Here is a 20429-nt window from a genome sequence, read left to right on the forward strand (position 1 = left end):
TCATACGAACTATTTCAGATCAAACCTGGAGTACGCGGAGTTGGTGAGCCAAAGTGAAAGGAAGACTCTCCCCAAAATTCATATGTACAATAAATCCTCCATTTTTTGTTCGACCTTTTCAAACTCACGATAACCCCGGCATTCCGCCACAGTTGGCATTAGGTCACAAAGAGAACACGAACACCAGTCTTTCGAAACGAGCCTGCCTGAAACATCTCCGAGGTCCATGTTATGCCCCTCCGTCAGCGTCACGCCCCCTCTCCAACATGTCAAGTTCCGCCTGTGTGTATTCTGGCTCAAACGCCTGAACATTGTTATTTTTGTTTTGTTTGCTCAATGGCTGGAGTAGTAAAAACACGGAGCATGGACTCGCTGTTATACTCACTTTATTAGCTCTTAGCACACAACACTTCCTGGCTCCTATTTACAGTGATGCGCACGTGCACAGATTACACCCGCCCCGCCCCCCCCGCTCTTAAAGACGTACACTCATAATTACAAATTTATAGGACTTAAGCAGGCTATCAATGTGTTTTATAATGACAGCGTCCACCACCGCTGCTTTAGTTAGCAACACAGACTGGGCAACGTAGAGCAAAGACGAGCTAGACATGCTGCTTATGTTTACTTTTGATATAAATGGAGAAAGTTGAAAAGAAATGCTGTTGTTTTCAGATGCAAAGACTGTCGGAGTATGTGAAAAATCGAAGAAAAAGGGGTTAAACTGGATGAGATTTGGACGAGTGGGAAAGGTCTGGTCTCAAGCCAAAGTAGAAAATGCAGGATGAGATGGTGTGTCATTTTAAAATTCCACCTTGGCACAGCCTGATCCAGGATGAAAGCACAGACAATACAGTGCACAAAAAGCTAATTCTGTATTTTAAATATAGGAGGCAACATAAACTTAAAGCGGTTTGGGAGCATCATCATCATCATCATGAACCCATAGACCCACACCCACTCGAGCTCTGTCGTTGATAGCACGCAAGAGGGTGGCTGGTTGAAAAGTAGATCTTGGGGTAAAAAAAATCTGGGCACCCCTGGTCTAGACCACGTCTGAATAAAACTTGGTTCAACATTAAGTTTTGCTAGAAGAGCAGAAGTACAGTACATTTGCATCAGCACATCAGATTCCGATTTGAATGCAAACAAAGCCAAAACGTCTTATATTTCAGTACTTTTACATTAATTTTAATTGTACGCCTGAGGAAACGTGATGTTCAGTACGCTTTTTGCCAATACTTTTTATGTTTGTTTGTTCCCTCTTTGCCGTTTCTAACTGTCCATTGCAAATGTAAAAGCAATAAATTGTTTTGAATCTCCTCTCCTTCTGTTTCCTGACACATGCCCATCTGGCCGCTGCAGTAGGAAGATTGTATAAACCGAGTGTGTAAAACAGTCTTTACAACATTGTAAAGATTTACTATTGGAGTAAATAACGGTGAGAGAACAGGGCTTTTAAATGGAACCCAATCAATATGTCAGGGGAGATTGCAGTAGAGGACAAGGCTGCCTATGACGCTTCAGACGGGGGGGAACTCTATACAAAAAAATAAAAAAAATGTCTTAAGCATCTTATGATATATGGCCAGTCAAAATACAACACCAACACCAACCAGACAGTGTTTACAGTTTCTCCAGAGTATGGGCTGCCTTACATAATCATCGATGCTATAAAAAGAAGCAGAAAGATTTAAAAATTGGTCTGAAAAGGAAAGCTTTTTTTCCCCCCTTTTTGATGGCCTGCAGGGGGTGACTCCGGTGGTTGCAAAAAGACTGCATTAAAGTGAGAAAATGACAAGCTCCCATTACTCCTTGCTACTTCGATCCCATCGGCCGGCATTTTCATCCCCCCGCATCAGTCTCAACTTTTAAAGCAGTCGGGAAGAAAAAAATACCTTTGAAAAGACACTTTGTCACAGCCCAGGAAGGAACTTGAGAGGACCTCTTCAGAAAAAAAAAAAAAAAAAAAAAAATATATATATATATATATATATATACACATATCCATCAATTCTCTGAGTCGCTTATCCTCACAAGGGCAGGGGGAGTGCTGGAGCCTATCCCAGGCGTCGTTAGGCAGGGGGCAGGTACACCTTGAACTGTTTGCCAGCCAATCACTGGGCACATGAAGACGGACAAAGGTCACACTCACAGTTTCACCTGGGGGCAATTTAGAATCTTCTATCAACCTACCATACATGTTCATGGGATGTAGGTGGTGAACATGTAGATGACACAGGGAGAACATGCAAACTCCACAGAGATGGGGCCGGGATTTGAACCCCAGTCCTCAGAGGTGTGAGGCCAACACCCTAACCAGGCGCCCACCTTGCCGCCAGATATATATGTATTAGTCTTGAAGGACAATTCTGTTTGTAATTCCCAATTCCGATTAAAAACTAGATTGACTCTATCAAAAAAAAAAAAAAAACAATTTAGGGCAATACTATACAACGGTACCTTGGTTTTTCGAACGTCTTGGTTTTTGTACAAATCGGTTTTCGAACGAAAATCGGTATTCGAACACCCCGAGCAGGTGACCCATGACGTTTTGTTATTGTGCTTTCAAACCCACCCCCAAAAAGAACGGAAAAGACGTAACGCGCGCGACCGAATTAGTTATTCTGCACTTTTGTTAATAAAAAAAAAGGTTTACAAGGCTGGTGGCCGAGTCGCTACAGATACGGCAATGCACTCCCAACCTCGCATACTCTACTAGGCTAAAGCATACATTTTAAGCAAAAAATAAATATATTTCTTAAATGAATTATTTATATAAAGTATTTAAACAATACATGTATCTCTACTAAGCAGTTTATTATCAGGAAAAGCTAAAAAAAAATTGCTTAAAAAATATTTTTTAGGCTTGGAACGCATTATTTCATTTTCCATTCATTGTAATGGGAAAACGTGCTTCCGTTTTCGAATGTTTTGGTTTTCAACCGGCCTTCTGGAACGGATTGTGTTCAAGAAACAAGGCACCACTGTATTTTCAATGACCACTCAATGTTCCATACCAGTTCGTTTTCAACCCACTGCAAAATGGCTCAGTCACCATCCAAACAATTTCATACAGATAGCGCATCGATATTTGGACACGCATACACGTACAGTTAAATGCAGAAGTGCGATACATTTCCAGTGCAAGCAGCATTACCCCCCCCCCCCCTCCCCCACCACCTTCCCTCCAACCTCAGCCGCAAGAGCAATAAATCGCAGAGCCCATCTAACATGTTCATTTCCGGAGGCCAGCGAGGATGTGCCCGCTGACTTTCAAGTCAGCAGCCTTGTGAGGATCAATGGCAGGAGGCGGGGGGTGGGGGTCGGGGTGGGGGCGGGTGGGGGGGTGTTGAGGGCGAAGGAATTGAGCGGACATACAAAATCAATCAGCAATTTAATCGCTTCTGGAGAGGATGACATCAAAACAGAGGGAAGGGGAGAATTCTGCAGCTTCTCTGTTTTGTTTTAATTCAACACTTCGGTTGGACAATCTGACACGTTCGTAGTAACCACTTTTCCACTTTAGTTGAGCGTTTCTCAACGAGGGGAAATGCTCCCAAGGGAGCAGATGTATTTTCAATCTGAAGATCATACAATTCCTGTTTCTTTTACACACTCGTTGGCTCTGTTTACGCTGAAAGTCTGAGTGGCCAAGTTTGAATGAGCGCCTATAAATTTTCTGACGGTTTCAAAGTGGTCCCCGTCTCGTATGACAGTGTTTTCATTTACTGTGAGACGACACACCAAAATAGCGTGCTTGCACAGGCACACAAGTGTCAACAGTATATAGAGCACCACAGCAAAAATATGTAGATTAAAAGAAAAGTTTTATTAGCAGAGCTTTTTGAAGTGATTGTCCCGCAGATTACTGTTTGTCCTAAAATTGCTCAACGGAGGGGAACAGTTCCAGTTTGATGTGGTGTTCCCCGTTGAAGACGCAACCCGTTTAGCTCCATTTCCGAGTCTTGGAATTGACTATTGAACGCGCAGGCTTTACACCAACCAAACGAGTGACAACTTCGGGCTGCAGAATCAAATATATGGATTCTCCGAGCGAGAGAAGGGGAACACATAAAACCGCAAACGCAGTTGACTCAATAAAAAAAGGGAGTAACTTGAAAAAAGATTGCTGTTTTGAATGACTCCATGACTTTTTTTTTTGTATGGCGTAATGCCCATTTGCACATGACACTTGTGAGGATAGACAGTACAGAAAATGGATGGATAGGTAAACCATAATTATGTCCCTCTCCGTATGCTCATTTTTATTGAACAACACTTGTGAATATCACTCTGCATTAGTGGCTATATTCTGGAGTTTCTATAAGACAAAATTGCATCCAGCACGTCTCGGGTCTGTGCCAGACTGGCGGGTTGAAACCGACACATTCCTCCAGAAGCCAGACGTTGCCGAAACTAACAAACAGGAGTCAGGGGCCCCTTTCCCCAGAGAGGCCGACTGCCGAGACACATTCATTACCAACCCCCGAATCTTGGGTCGGATTAAAAATTCATGCTGTTTACAGCTACGACGCCCCCTCCTATTAAAGAATAGCGGCCCTTCTAAATAATGGCTCCACCAAACCGTGAGCAGATCGCTGACATCTCCGACGAGACCGCCGGTCGCGTATGAATGAGTGGGTTTGAAACTTGTCTGCGGAACACGGCGGCGGTTGTGTATTCTCCGCGTACTCCCACAGCCACATCGGCAACGGTGATATAAATAATCATACTGTTTACTGCAGCGAGGAGTGAAAACAGCCCGAGGGCGCGCGGTTCCCTCAAAGTCTTGTGCTTTGTCATGCTGCGTACGCCCATAATAAAGGAGCAGGTATTGTCAATGTGGTGTCCTTGGACTAAACTGGATTTTTGTGCAGCCCGTGCGGGGCTCACTGGCACCTGCCTGCGTGCTCTTCTGTTGGCTGATTTATCGGTGAAGGGCCCGCGATTATGAGCTCCGTTCAGTGTTAATTAGCATACTCTGCAGTGATCATTATATCAGGTTCCTGTGGTTACGACTGATTGCATTGTCCCTGTTGGGGAGGGGGAGATTTACCAATAGGGGAGCGCACATATTTGACAGGCCGGCACACACTAGCCCGTAAGCAAGTAGACACCGATGTCATACACATGCATATAAAAACATACGCAGCACATGGGTGCATTTTTGGGCTAATTACCATGTCAATAGGCAGTGGTGTGATAAACATGATAATGAACAAGTGAGAATCATATGGATCCACACCGTGCACAAATCCAACCCCTCCGCTCCCACCCCCAGCATCCCCCGGGCCTCAAACCGCTCCCCCGACGACCCAGCAAACAGGTGCAAGGTCAAACCGCTACGGCAAAAATAGATGCTCCTTGTCACCCTCCAAAATACTTCTCACATAGTCAATAAATGTTGCAGCTAGCTTGTGTGCTGTTTATGTTAGCATGACGCGCAACAGGTTGAGAGGTCATGTGCGCACAGGTCAGACGGACTCCCGTGTGTGCCCATAAACTGACCTTTGACCTGTCTTCTCCATCAGGGCCTTGAAAACAGCACCAGGATTTTACAGCGCATTGTTGTACTGTTTTGACCTGACGTTTCCTTGATTTATTTACGTTAACACACGAGGCCACAGTGGTGCATGCGGTTACCACATCTGCTGCGATGCAGGTTCAAATCATTGACTTGGGCCTTTTGTGTGGCGGGTTTGCATGTCTTCACTCCCTGTTGTGTTCCCAATGTATGCCCCACGGTCCAACAACTCCATGTTAGGTTTTTGTAAGACTCAACTGGCAACTGTGAATGGTGGTATTGTAAGTCTCTACGTAGACTTTGACTGACGGGTGGTCTGTTGACCCTAATCCACCCCAAGTCAGCTGGCATTGACTTAGCTTCTCCATCAACCCAGTGAGGATAAGTGTGAAAGAAAATGGATGGATGACGTGTTCATACAATTTTGCTTCTACCATGACCGTCAAGTTGACAGGACCATGAAGATTACTGAACATTATGTCTCAGCAACTAGTGCTAATTCCTGAGTGCTTGCTAATGTTGAAGATTTTCACCGTCCAACATTATCATCACTGGCGCCTGATGAAGGGCGTCGTCTTTTCTGTAAGTGACCCTCCTGTGAGCGTGGTTCAGAGTACACGATGTCAGTTCCAAAGTTGACCAACTTCCATCTCCTGGCGGTGGCAAGCCATTTCTTTTGTTGAATCTCATTGGTCGAGCGGGTGGGAGTGTGTTCACATTTTTCAGGCTTTAATTTTGCATGTAAGTAGCGGAGTAGTGGAGTTAGAAAGATGGAGGCACGCACTGGAAGGGAGAGGAATGAAGATTCGCCGAAGTAAAACAGAGTATGTGTGCATTAATTAGAGGGGCGGTAGGGGAAGAGTGAAGCTCCAGGGAGAAGAGATGGCGAGGGTGGACGACTTCAAATACTTGGCGTCAACAATCCAGAGCAATGGAGAGTGTGGTAAGGAAGTGAAGAAACGGGTCCAAGCGGGGTGAAAGAGTTAACGGAAGGTGTCTGGTGTTCTATGTGACAGAAGAGTCTCCGCTAGGATGAAGGGAAAAGTTTATAAAACAGTGGTGAGGCCGGCCGTGATGTACGGATTAGAGACGGTGGCACTGAAGAAACAACAGGAAGCAGAAATGGAGGTAGCAGAAATGAAGATGTTGAGGTTCTCGCTTGGAGTGAACAGGTTGGATAGGATTAGAAATGAGCTCATTAGAGGGACAGCCAAAATTGGATGTTTTGGAGACAAAATTAGAGAGAGCAGACTTCGATTGTTTGGACATGTCCAGAGGCGAGAGAGTGAGTATATTGGTGGAAGGGTGCTGAGCATGGAGCTGCCAGGCAAACGAGCGAGAGGAAGACCAAAGAAAAGACTGATGGAAGTGGTGAGGGAGGACATGAAGACTGTGGGTGTGAGAAGAAAGATGCACGAGATAGGCTTAGATGGAAGAAGATGACACGCTGTGGCGACCCCTAATCGGGGTAAGCCGAAAGGAAAAGAAGAAGAATTTTGCATGTACCTCATAAAAACAACAAATGACATAATTACGATCATAATTACAATACTGTTCGTCCAAGGACGTAATGTTGCGACGTGAACAGACCTTGAAAGGCCAAGTAGCGAACATGTGACGAACTCACAAGGAAGGAGCCTGTACTTGTGATCGGCCTCGGGCAAAAGCAAAGAAGAAAAAAAAAAAAATCCTTGAAATCCACATAATGGAGGACGTAATTGAAGCCCTGGGTTGGTGTTACAGTCCGTGAGAGAAAACACTCATATGTGGTACTAATTTATTTTGCAAAGCAGTACTCATGTTAATCCAATTTCTGGTTGAAAAATGGCCTGCAGAAACTGTTTAGCTAAGCATGTCCATCTGTAGTGATTCTTTGACATTTGATCTGACATCGTGGATTGGGACTTTTTATGTTGATATTGTTGGCCTCTCACCACAAGCAAAACTAAGGCACTGGCATGTCGACTGTCTTTAAATTCTCCCTCTTCTCTCCCATCACTCTTTAACATCACGACCTGAATGCACGTCGCGAGCACAAAATGAACAGAGACAAGGCGAAATCATACCCTGTCTTGATTAAGAAAAAAAAAAAAAAAAAAAGAAGGCAGTATTGACTTAGTCACGGCGGCATTCACGTCAATGCTCCTCTCAATAGATCAGCCACGCTATTGAAGCTTTCCTGCTATAGATCACCCGTCACCGACATTGGCACGCCAAATATCAAGCCGTCCGACCCACTGGCGCTCAACCTCGCTGCGGTTTGCTCCAGTACAACTAGATCCGACTTGTCTTTCCACCACAGGCCGTGTAGGCGCGATGCTGTCGGTTGCGTCAGCTACGTCAACACAGCCGGCACAGACCAAAGAAACGATCAAATTCATTCAAAAAAAGCGGACGGATGCGGTGCAGGAAACAAAGACCAACAGTACAGGGAAAATACGTCATTTACATATTATTGTTTATTCCGAGAGAGGGAGGAAAAATAGTGTGATTTTGTATTCATCCCATTCCAACCTGAACAGTCGCACTGAATGTATAGAACATGAGTCGTATTTCGTGCAGTTGCTGTATACTTTTAACACCTTTGAAACAAAGGTAATAACTGTATTACCTTAAACACGCTCTAAACTGTTGAAATCATTGATTGATATGGCTGATTCTAATGAATAATATTACTGCAGAATCTTGGGTACAGAAAATCCCAGTCATTGAAAACAAAATGTTCACACCGGTTGCGTTTCAGCGCGTCGGATGTGTCACAAACTGTAAGTCTCGATATGAGATAAAATATTAGGAAATCTTGTCAGGTTTCCTCAAAATGTGTGATATTCATGTTAAGGGCATATCGCATAAACCATTTGGAGCAGTCGGGAGTTTCAGCACCAATCCCAACACCTTCTTCAAATCCAAAAAACACGTTTTCGGTGTGGATGTGTGGGAGCGGCAAGCGTCCTGATTGACTCGCTGCCACCAAGCACAGATTGGCTGACACCTCAGAGGTTGTTATGGCTGAATCATAACGTGACTTTCTGTGCTGAGGCAGAGCCAGGAGCTCGTCACTGCCTACCTGCCTCAGGGCGGAGCTGCTTGATTTGATGAATGTCAACCAGAAACGGCCATTCTCACCCGCTACACACACACACACACACCACACACACACACACACACACACACAAGCCGTATATAAATCTGAAGTGATAAGAATGCGTGTTAAAGACGGAGACAAAACACGCATTCCAACGTGTGCGCGAAATGAGCAGGACACGCGATATCTCTTTGACCTTTCTCAGATTAAATTTGCCATTTTGTTGATTGCATGTCCGTAACCTGCCCCGAGTGCCCTGAAGTCTGGACCTCTGAAATTATTTCCCAATGTCATTCAGATCTTTACATTTTGTACAGGCGGCATGTAACTGGACAGACAGTTGCATGATGGGACGAATGCATGTGATCTGGTGACACCCACCCGTATTGATAAAGATTAGTTCAACCGGTCCCCACAAGTTAGTAGAGCTGTGCTCTGCTCAGAAACGCTCTGAATCTGACTCGGGTATAAGTGAAAAAGCAGTGACGACTTCATACAGTTGGCAAGTGGCCTAAACCCTGATCACGGCAACCCTCTGGTTATGTTTACAGAAAATGTATCTTTTTGTACGGGGAATTTCCAGTAAAGAATGTTTTTTCCCGCACTCACAATTTCAACTCCATATTCTAGCACTTAAAGTGTCGTACTACTAGCTATGTGTTCTTTTTTTGTGTCTTAATGTATGGAAGTAAATATGGATTCAACTGGCTACAATTCGCTGTCTGAAATTCACCGTCTCTGCCACCAGGCAGGTTACATAAGGTCAGATCCAAACAGCCAGCCAATCCAGTTACGCTTTCTTAGTATGTGATGTCACGTGACTAAGAAAGCGTAACTGGATGGGCTGGGTGTTCGGTTCTAACGTGAAGTAACCCTGCCTGGTGGCACAGACGATGAATTTTAGACAGCAAATTGTAGCCAGTTGAATTTCAGACGGCAAATTGTAGACAGTTGAATTTCAGACACCGAATTGCAGCCGGTTGAATTTCAGACAGCGAAGTCTAGCCAGTTGTATTGTTAACGTTGAAAAGTTACACTGAAATACAACTATTGACAATGTGATCACTTTACATTTCTAATCCAAATCCAGTTTTCTGTGGCATTTCAAATTTAAATCCTGGTGGCACATATTTCCTTTCATAGTAACATACCTCACCTTATTTGTTGTCCACCCTGACGAACTGTTTAGAGAAGTCGTCTATAACCACATTTGTGGTCTGCAGATTAATGACCTATGAGAAAGTCAGCATGCTTTCTAAGAATATGGTGATTCTTATCACTGATCACAATTATACATCTTGTTGAATTTATAACTATCTGTGGCAATGCTGTTGAAGTGCCATCGGAACCCTGACTCTTACAACCTAGCTTATTTTTCCAAATACACTTCCCTATAAATGCAAATTCCAAAATCTATCATGAGTAAGAGCAAATTTTCAACACATTTTATGCATGTGATATGACCGTTCACTTTAACCCAGCAGAATTACCGAAAAACTAAATGACATTGGGCAGCTCTCAGGCCCCCTGGAAGTTGGGGCAATAAAGTGCCTTGCTCAGGGGGAACCTGATAGAGGCTCATTCATTGGTTTTATGGGTGCTCGAGGAATCTTACCTCACCCACTGTTTACATTCTTAAACGTGTCCAAAGCAGCCAATAAAGTGCAGGGAAGCACTAATTTAATGTGACTGCGCTGGCTACCGCCAGAATGTAAGAGTAAACACAATTACTATGCATCATTAGTATCCAAAATCGGTTTGAGGGTTGAAGCCAGCCATACAACACGAGTTCGGCTCTCGCAGGATTTCCGCCGGTGTTAAAGAAGGAAGTGATCCTGATGTCTTCTTTTGAAGTCATGCTCAAAATCACATTAGTCAGCACTCAGGGCTCTCGTCATCTTCTTCTCAATGAACGATGAATGGAGCATTAAAAAGATCCAAATGCATTTGGAGGACCATGAACAGATCGGCTGTTGTTGTAATCAGAGCAAATAGGACATAAAACTGTCAACAATCACAAAGAGCCTGGATATTCCATTATTAGAAGTTTTTCCCCCCATATGAACAAAAGCATACTTAAGATAAAACTCTATTACATTTTGCAAACATGACAAAATCTTACTACGGTATGTGAGGTGCCCTGTATGAGATGCACTTACAGTAAAGAAAATAAGTATTTGAACACCGTGGGGTCTCAGTGATCCTTAGAAAGGTGAGGAATCAGCCCAGGACTACACAACAGGACTTGGTCAATGACCTCAAAAGAGCTGGGACCACCGTTTCCAAGGTGACTGTCGGTAATACATGAAGACGTCATGGTTTGAAATCATGCATGGCACAGAAGGTTCCCCTGCTTATGCCATCATAGGTCAAAAGGCCCATCTTAAGTTTGCCAATGACCATTTGGTTGATACAGAAGAGTCATGGGAGAACGTTTTGTGGTCAGATGAGACCAAAATGGAACTTTTTGGTCCTAATTCCACTAACCATGTTTGGAGGCGAGGGATGAGTTCCATCCCAAGAAGACCATCCCTACTGTGAAGCATGGGGGTGGTAGCATCATGGGGTGTTTTTCTGCACATGGGACAGGACGACTGCACTGTATTAAGGAAAGGATGGCCGCGGCCATGCATTGTGAGATTTTGGGGAACAACCTCTTTGCCTCAGTCAGAGCATTGAAGATGGTCGTGGCTGGGTCTTCGATCCGAAGCACACAGCCAGGAATATCAAGGAGTGGCTCTGTAAGAAGCATATCAAGGTTTTGGCATGGCCAAGCCAGTCTCCAGACCTAAACACAATGGAAAATCTTTGGAGGGAGCTGAAACTCCATGTTTCTCAGCAAAAGCCTGGAAATCTGTCTGATCTAGAGAGGAGCTGTGTGGAAGAGCGGGGCAAAATCCCTCCTGCAGTGTGTGCAAACCTGGTGAACAACTACAGGAAACATTTGACTTCTGTAGTTGCAAATAAAGGCTACTGTACCAAATATTAACATTGGCTTCCTCAGGTGTTCAAATACCTATTCGCATCTGCATCGGCATCACACAAATAAATCATTTAAAATCAAACATGGTGGCAGCGGCAGCAGGATCGTGGCTGACTGAGTCTATCGATGGGACTGGGAAGGTCGCAGGAAGGAAATGCTTTTAAAGTCACCCACTTGCTGCGAAGAGGCTTCAACAGGTATTTGACTGCTTTAAAGTGAAATAGTCAAGCTGCTACCTCAACACACCGAGCAAGCAAGCCAGCTTAAAAAAAAAACAAAAAAAATCAAATGCGTCCTTGTACTTTGGTGAAAGTGTGACAGACATTGCTGAAAAGACACACAAATATTCATGGAACATATGCAGGGGTTTTGTTGTCACTGCTCATTAAAACCATCTTTATTTTTACACATCAATCACCTCAATCCTGTCATGCCAAATCCAGATATATCGAACATTTTCATTAGCACAGTAATTTTGGGTTAATTATATTGTTTTTTCACAGTAATTTACTGTCACACATTTGATCTGTTTAAGCGTTTCTATCGAGTCAAACAATAATTTTATGCTATAAATAGAATAAGAAATTTTTTTTTTTGGCCTGCAACCGATTGAGGGTGTAGCCCACCTCCTCGCCCACAGTCAGCTGGGAAAAGCTCAGCACGCCCGTGACCGCAATGAGGACGAGTGGATAGAAATGAAATAAAGTATGTCGTCACCTCTATAGCTGACGTGGTATGATTGCAATATTGTGGGAAAGCTCAGAACATTGCAGGATTGTTCACGGTGCAGGTGGGGCAAAGGCCGAAAGTAGGAGAACCGAAGAAAATCTCTTCTTCTTAACTCTTTCCGAGTCCTTCTCAAGTACGTTGTAATAATTCCTCAAGGTTTTCCCATGGGTTTTTGTGAAAATCAAACATTATTGTACACTTGCATTTGTATATGGCTCGTGCAAGTGAATACCAACTGAAAAGACGAGAAAAGATCGATGGATTTCGGCAATTAAACGTGATGGATGGTGTCCAACCAAATACACACGACTGTGTAGCGATCACTTCATTTCAGATGGGAATTATTCTTCTCGATCTCAAATTCTCAAGAAGTATTTATAATGCCAAGTTGGCTCATTTGAGAACTTCTTCTTCTTCTTCTTTTCCTTTCGGCTTGTCCCGTTAGGGGTCGCCACAGCGTGTCATCTTTTGCCATCTTAGCCTATCTCCTGCATCTTCCTCTCTAACCCCAAATGCCCTCATGTCTTCCCTCACCACATCCATAAACCTTCTCTTTGGTCTTCCTCTCGCTCTTTTGCCTGGGAGCTCCATCCTCAGCATCCCTACCACCAATATACTCACTCTCTCGCCTCTGAACCAAAGTCCAAACATCGAAGTCTGCTCTCTCGAATCTTGTCTCCAAAACATCCAGCTTTGGCTGTCCCTCGAATGAGCTCATTTCTAATCCTATCCAACCTGGTCACTCCGAGCGAGAACCTCAACATCTTCATTTCTGCCACCTCCAGTTCAGCTTCCTGTTGTTTCTTCAGTGCCACCGTCTCTAATCCGTACATCATGGCCGGCCTCACCACTGTTTTGTAAACTTTGCCCTTCATCCTAGCAGAGACTCTTCTGTCACATAACACACCAGACACCTTCCGCCAGCTGTTCCAACCTGCTTGGACCCGTTTCTTCACTTCCTGACCACACTCTCCATTGCTCTGTATTGTTGACCCCAAGTATTTGAAGTCGTCCACCCTCGCTATCTCTTCTCCCTGTAGCCTCACTCTTCCCCCTCTACTTTTCTCATTCACGCACATATATTCTGTTTTACTTCGGCTAATCTTCATTCCTCTCCTTTCCAGTGCATGTCTCCATCTTTTCCAATTGTTCCTCTGCATGCTCCCTGCTTTCACTGCATATGACAATATCATCTGCGAACATCATGGTCCAAGGGGATTCCAGTCTAACCTCATCTGTCAGCCTATCCATTACCACTGCAAACAGGAAGGGGCTCAGAGCTGATCCCTGATGCAGTCCCACCTCCACCTTAAATTCCTCTGTCACACCTAAGGCACACCTCACCATTGTTCTGCTGCCATCATACATGTCCTGTACTATTTTAACATACTTCTCTGCCACACCAGACTTACGCATGCAGTACCACAGTTCCTCTCTTGGTACTCTGTCATAGGCTTTCTCTAGATCCACAAAGACACAATGTAGCTCCTTCTGACCTTCTCTGTACTTTTCCACAGCATCCTCAAGGCAAATAATGCATCTGTGGTACTCTTTCTAGGCATGAAAACCATACTGTTGCTCGCAGATACTTACTTCTGACCTGAGTCTAGCCTCCACTACTCTTTCCCATAACTTCATTGTGTGGCTCATCAACTTTATTCCTCTATAGTTCCCACAGCTCTGAACATCCCCTTTGTTCTTAAAAATGGGAACTAGAACACTTTTCCTCCATTCTTCAGGCATCTTTTCGCCCGCTAGTATTCTGTTGAATAAGTTGGTCAAAAACTCCACAGCCATCTCTCCAAATTGCTTCCATACCTCTACCGGTATGTCATCAGGACCAACTGCCTTCCCATTTTTCATCCTTTGTAATCCCTTTCTGACTTCCCCCTTAGTAATCATTTCCACTTCCTGGTCCTTCACTCTTGCCTCTTCAACTCTTCCTTCTCTGTCATTTTCTTCATTCATCAACTTCTCAAAGTATTCTTTCCATCTATTTAGCACACTACCGGCACCAGTCAACACATTTCCATCTCTATCCTTAATCACCCTGACCTGCTGCACATCCTTCCCATCTCTATCCCTCTGTCTGGCCAACCTGTAGAGATCCTTTTCTCCTTCTTTCGTGTCCAACCTGGTGTACATGTCTTCATATATGCCTCTTGTTTAGCCTTTGCCACCTCTACCTTTGCCCTACGTCGCATCTCGATGTACTACTCTTTCGCCTCTCCTCAGTCCTCTCAGTATCCCACTTCTTCTTCGCTAATCTCTTTCCTTGTATGACTCCCTGTATTTTGGGGTTCCACCACCAAGTCTCCTTCTCCCCTTTCCTACCAGATGACACACCAAGTACTCTCCTGCCTGTCTCTCTGATCACCTTGGCTGTCGTCGTCCAGTCTTCCGGGAGCTTCGGTTGTCATCGAGAGCCTGTCTCACCTCTTTCCGGAAGGCCGCGCACAACATTCTTCCTTTCTCAGTTCCACCACATGGTTCTCTGCTCTACCTTTGTCTTCTTAATCTTCCTACCCACCACCAGAATCATCCTACATACTACCATCCTATGCTGTCGAGCTACACTCTCCCCTACCACTACTTTACAGTCAGTAACCTCCTTCAGATTACATCGTCTGCACAAAATATAATCTACCTGCGTGGTTCTACCTCCGCTCTTGTAGGTCACTATATGCTCCTCCCTCTTCTGGAAATGTGTTTCACTACAGCCATCTCCATCCTTTTTGCAAAGTCCACCACCATCTGCCCTTCAAAGTTCCTTTCCTGGATGCCGTACTTACCCATCACTTCTTCATCGCCCCTGTTTCCTTTACCAATATGTCCATTACAATCTGCACCAATCACAACTCTCTCGCTGTCTGGGATGCTCAGAACTACTTCATCTAGTTCCTTCCAGAATTTCTCTTTCAACTCTAGGTCAGATCCTACCTGTGGTGCATAGCCGCTAACCACATTGTACATAACACCCTCAATTTCAAATTTTAGTCTCATCACTCGATCTGATACTCTTTTCACCTCCAAGACATTCTTAGCCAGCTCTTCCTTTAAAATAACCCCTACTCCATTTCTCTTCCCATCTACTCCGTGGTAGAATAATTTAAACCCTTCTCCCAAACTTCTAGCCTTACTACCTTTCCACCTGCTCTTTGGATGCACAGAATATCAACCTTTCTCCTAATCATCATGTCAACCAACTCCTGAGCTTTTCCTGTCATAGTCCCAACATTCAAAGTCCCTAACTCAGTTGTAGGCTCTGTGCATTCCTCTTTTTCTTCTGACGCTGGATCCGGTTTCCTCCTCTTCTTTGTCTTCGACCCACAGTAGCTGAATTTCCACCGACGCCCTGCAGGTTAGCAGTGCCGGGGGCGGGCGTTGTTAACCCGGGCCACGACCGATCCGGTATGGGATTCTTTAGATGAACGCTCATATTTGTTTGGCACAGTTTTTACGCCGGATGCCCTTCCTGACGCAACCCTCTGCATTTATCCGGGCTTGGGACCGGCCTACAGATTGCACTGGTTTGTGCCCCCCATAGGGCTGCATTTGGCTCATTTGAGAACAATGCATTTAAAAAAAAAAAAAGGCAGGAAGTCGTCTCCAACATACACGGAAGCGTGTTGCAGCCACACGTTAAACTTCGGTAAACCTCTCCCCAACAGACATTTTTTTTTAATATGCATTTTTCTCAAATGAGTCCACTGCGTATTTAAAAGAAGAAAAGAAACCGTCGGTCACAATGATGTTTACATAAGTTAATGTGTGGCTGCAACATGGTTCCGTGTATGGGGGCCTATCTCAGCGGTTTATTTTGTTTTTTTAAATATGAATTGGACTCATTTGAGAACATTGCATATTTAAAAAAAAAAACGTCCGTCATGGAGAGGTTTACCGACGTTTAACGTGTGGCCGCAACACGTTTCGTGTACGAACGAGCCAACTCGCTGTCTATTTTTTTTTCCCAATCATAGTTAATGAATGCAAGTTTGTGTAAAACCAGGGGTCATTTCCAGACTTTTACACACTTTCAAACTCTTGCGTGTAAATCTCGACGACTTACTCACCAGATCCATGTGTAGATCCAGTTGGCCATGACAAGCAGAACCGGGTTAACAGTCCACTTTCACATCAGGGAAAACATCAACTCTGGCATTAAATATGGGCCCTCTATGCCAAATGTCTCTCACTTTCCCATGTACCTTCGTTTATTATCACCGTCTAAATGTTTAACGGTAACGGACAAAACTCTGGGTGTCGTGCTATAAGACGCATTTTCGTGCCGTCTCCAGCCGACGTAGCATTGAGCAATGCTTTGCTAGACCGTCAATATAGCCAGTCACGTGTTTTCTGTGACGTAGGTGCACAGACTCGAAAGTCTACATCGAAAAACAGTTTTATTGCTGCAGCTATACATGCTCGCAATAACAAAACTGTCTATTGAGAAATTGTCTGTTCAATAATTGATCAGTATTTAACATATCATCTTTTCTTCTTATTTATAACAACAGACATTGGTTACAGTCTGCTAGCAGTGATGTCTTTGCCGGAAGCCCAAGCGCACTTGTAATGCCCGTGTATGATGTCACGCCGGCGAACATTATTTTTCCAGGAGACGTCGAAGGCTCCTCTCTAAATACTCCCACTCTTGCTTGCGGTGTGTGACTTTGCTATTTGCATAACTCGCAAAATAGTCTTGGTGTAGCGTCAGGCGCTGCCTGAATGGCAGATGGGAAGAGTACCTGGCTTAACAAGTGCGTGGCAATAGCCCGCAGTCGCATAGCCTGTCACTCACCTAAAAAGGAACGGCCGATTGTTTCGTGGTCCACTGAAGTGTCGGGACAATGTGGAATTTGACTTTCAGGTTTAAAAGAGCGGTGAAGGGCACGGGCTTAGAATTGCTTCTTCTTTTCCTTTTTTTTAAACGCGTCTGGTACATTTCTACGGATTGTGGCGGAGGTAGTCAGCGGAACAAACACACCCCGGGTTGTATCTGGATTTCATCACCGCTGAACAATCCTGCTTCCAATTAACTCGTTGAGAGAGAGCTAAGTGAGGCGAGAGCTCTTTAAACTGAGAGCTGTCGCAATCACTGTTTAAATGCAGATTTTTAAAGGGAATGGCAAAGGGTCATGCAACATCAAAACCACCAGGACTTGTATATAATGAGACCTGAAGTCACTGGTTTATCTCTCAGCCGTACTCTTGTTTTGTAGTAGAGCGTGTACATTTAGCAAGTATTTCACTCAACGCCATTTGACAACTGATTGTGAGGCTATTTGGATCATCCACCAATCGAGCAGTCTTGACGAGACCTCGTCCGACTCCGACCAGTGTCAAAATCTCTTGAAAGTAAACCCAGCTGTCAAACTCTGTAACATCGGGTAATTAATAAGAGTCACTAACGGGAAGGGGGCCCACGCTGTCAACAGCTGCTGTGGCTGTCGAGCTGGATTGGACCGACAGGAACCCATCAAACAGGTTTCCATTCACTTGCGTGCGGTGGCCACTTCGTCAATGGAATACTTTGGCTAATCATTAGCAGTTTAAAAAAAAATACTGGAAAATATCACCCTGCGTTGTATGATCGTTGAGCTCCATTCATTTGTTACCTTAGTCCCCCCCCCCCCCCCACACACACACCCCACGCCTCAATCCCCACCATTACAGCCATTTACCTAATTGGATAAAACGACTCCTGGATGGAAGCCAAAGGGGTTTTATAGTCAGTGTTTGCGATTCGGATGTTTGATTATAAGCTCTCTTTGATAATTACTCCCCGTTTGCTAGCAGCCAGCCGGGCCGGCTCCCTCCATTGCCTCGGTGCCGTGCTGCGCGAGCCCAAAAATCAACCACCGGGCTGTAAAAAGGTACCGCAGCGTGCCTTCTGGGCTCAACATCAGAGGCGTGTCTGCAGCTCGGTTTACCGAGGCTAATTAACCCTAATTTGAGGTAATGGCGTGATCAAGTGTACGCTATTAGCACAAATCCCCAATCGCCCTCCTCTTCGGAAGTACTCGTTCCTCAAAGGTGAGCCTTCTCTGCGCTTTACCTGAATGGCCTCTACTTGTTTCCTCTGCCTCCACGTTGGTCTCCTGATTCCCCTCTGTTCATTTAAGCGCAGACCGGTCTACGGTCTCATGCATCGGAAGCACATTTAATGCATCAAGGAGTCGTGACTATAAGTGAGAGCGATAGCTAGCCTCACCTGTAATGGCCCTGAGGGGGTCCTTGAAGCTGATGTGGTTATCAGTGCGCTGAGTGCGGAGGAGACATAATCCATTCCGTGGCCCATGGGGGTCTTTCATCGACCTTCCCTGTTTGCCAAGAGTCTTTCCTCCGTGGTCTGTCCCAGGCCTGTGATACGGCCCCATCCTCAGCATCCCTCTAGCCTCCTGATACGGTTGAGCTCCATTAGGTCCGGTCTGGATACGGTTACGGGCATGAGACCAGAGGGCATTAGCTTTCGTTCCTACGAGGCAGAAATCCCAAGGTCAAAGTTATTTGGCTAGAAAGTGCAGACACACGACATTCTCAATGCTCAGTTTGAAGTCGTTCTCAACTTTCTTTCAATCGACAGTATTTCCTGCTTTTACATCTTGGATCCCTTCAATAAAATAAGCGACAAACTAACGACGTGTGCATTTTGATAACTAAAAAAAAAAAAAACCTGGTTTTAAAAAGACATTACCTTTCACCTGAATAGTTTTCCTTCTTGTTCTTAGTATCAATCTTTAGAAGGTGAATGCTTGTACTTACTGTCACTGTCGAAGATTCAAGTGCACGCGTAGACGCGCGCACACGCACGAGATTACTATTGTTCTAACCCTTTTATTTTATTTCCTTCCCTATTGCTGCCTGCTCTTTGGCAGCCTGCATGCAAATGTAGTGGTTAATGAGCAGAAAAAGGCATTGAGGAAGTGGGGTGGGGGGGCGAGAGAAGATTTCTACGCCTCTGAACAATCAAAAGCACAACACTCCCCCATTCTTTGTACTTTTCTTTGGTTTACGAGTGTGTGTGTGTGTGTGTGTGTGGTGTGTTGGTGGGCGGGGAGGGGCTGGGCGAGCGGAGGGGGGTGGGGGGGTTGTTGCTGTCATGTGTCTGACAGATATTGAAGATAATTGTCCGCTTTCTTCGCCTTGCCTGTGTAATTCCATTGCTGCTGAAGCGCCGTCAACACTCACCTGGGCGCAGGAGGAGGGAGCGGCAGATGTGGGAGGGGGGCTGGGGAGCATGGTTGGGGAGGAGGGGGATGATGTGGGGAGTCCTTTCCACTTACTGCTGGGGATGAAATCGGTGAGATTCGTCCGGGTTTTGCACCGGTGAAGATCAGAAACAAGTTTAATGTGGAGACAAAAAAAAAAAAAGTGCCTCTTTCTCCTTCAGACGGTAAAAGCAAGCTCGTGTTGATGATGTACTCAATCTTGAAGACTAATCGTTCATTGGTCGGAATATATTTGAATGAGAAATAAAAATGTATGGTTGCCATTACAGAACAGCGGTGAGGTGTGCCGTCGGTGTGTCAGAAGAATTTAAGGTGGAAGTGGGATTGCATCAGGGATCCGCCCTGAGCCCCTTCCTGTTTGCGGTAGTAATGGATAGGCTGACAGATGCGGTTAGACTGGAATCCCCTTGGACTATGATGTTCACAGATGATGTTGTGATCTGCAGTGAAAGCAGGGAGCACGTGAATGAACAATTAGAAAGATGGAGGCACGCGCTGGAAAGGAGGAATGAAGATTAGCCGAAGTAAAAGAATATACGTGCATGAATGTGAGGGACGGAAGAGGAGGAGTGAAGCTCCAGACAGAAGAGATAGCGAAGGTGGACGACTTCAAATACTTGGGATGACAATACAGAGCAATTGAGAGTGTGGTAAGGAAGTGAGGAAACGGGTCCAAGCGGGGTGGAACAGTTGGCAGAAGGTGTCTGGTGTTCTATGAGACAGAAGAGTCTCTGCTAGGATGAAAGGGAAAGTTCATAAAACAGTGGTAAAGCTGGCCGTGATGTACGGATTAGAGACGGTGGCACTGAAGAAACAACAGGAAGCAGAACAGGAGGTAACAGAAATGGAGATGCTGAGGTTCTCGCTTGGAGT

The 20429-nt window shown here is 44.9% G+C and overlaps 1 long non-coding RNA gene across 1 annotated transcript in view; it reads right to left on the reverse strand.

Moving 5' to 3' along the window:
- LOC133499129 (uncharacterized) overlaps positions 1–16642 on the reverse strand; it is a 30916-nt gene extending 14274 nt beyond the window's left edge. The window contains exon 1 of the long non-coding RNA XR_009794556.1: positions 16398–16642. This is a non-coding gene — a long non-coding RNA (uncharacterized LOC133499129). The remainder of the gene's footprint in view (positions 1–16397) is intronic.
- Between the last annotated feature and the right edge of the window lie 3787 nt (positions 16643–20429).

The sequence above is a fragment of the Syngnathoides biaculeatus genome, chromosome 4, assembly GCF_019802595.1.
Source record: "Syngnathoides biaculeatus isolate LvHL_M chromosome 4, ASM1980259v1, whole genome shotgun sequence".
Taxonomy (NCBI): Eukaryota; Metazoa; Chordata; class Actinopteri; order Syngnathiformes; family Syngnathidae; genus Syngnathoides; species Syngnathoides biaculeatus.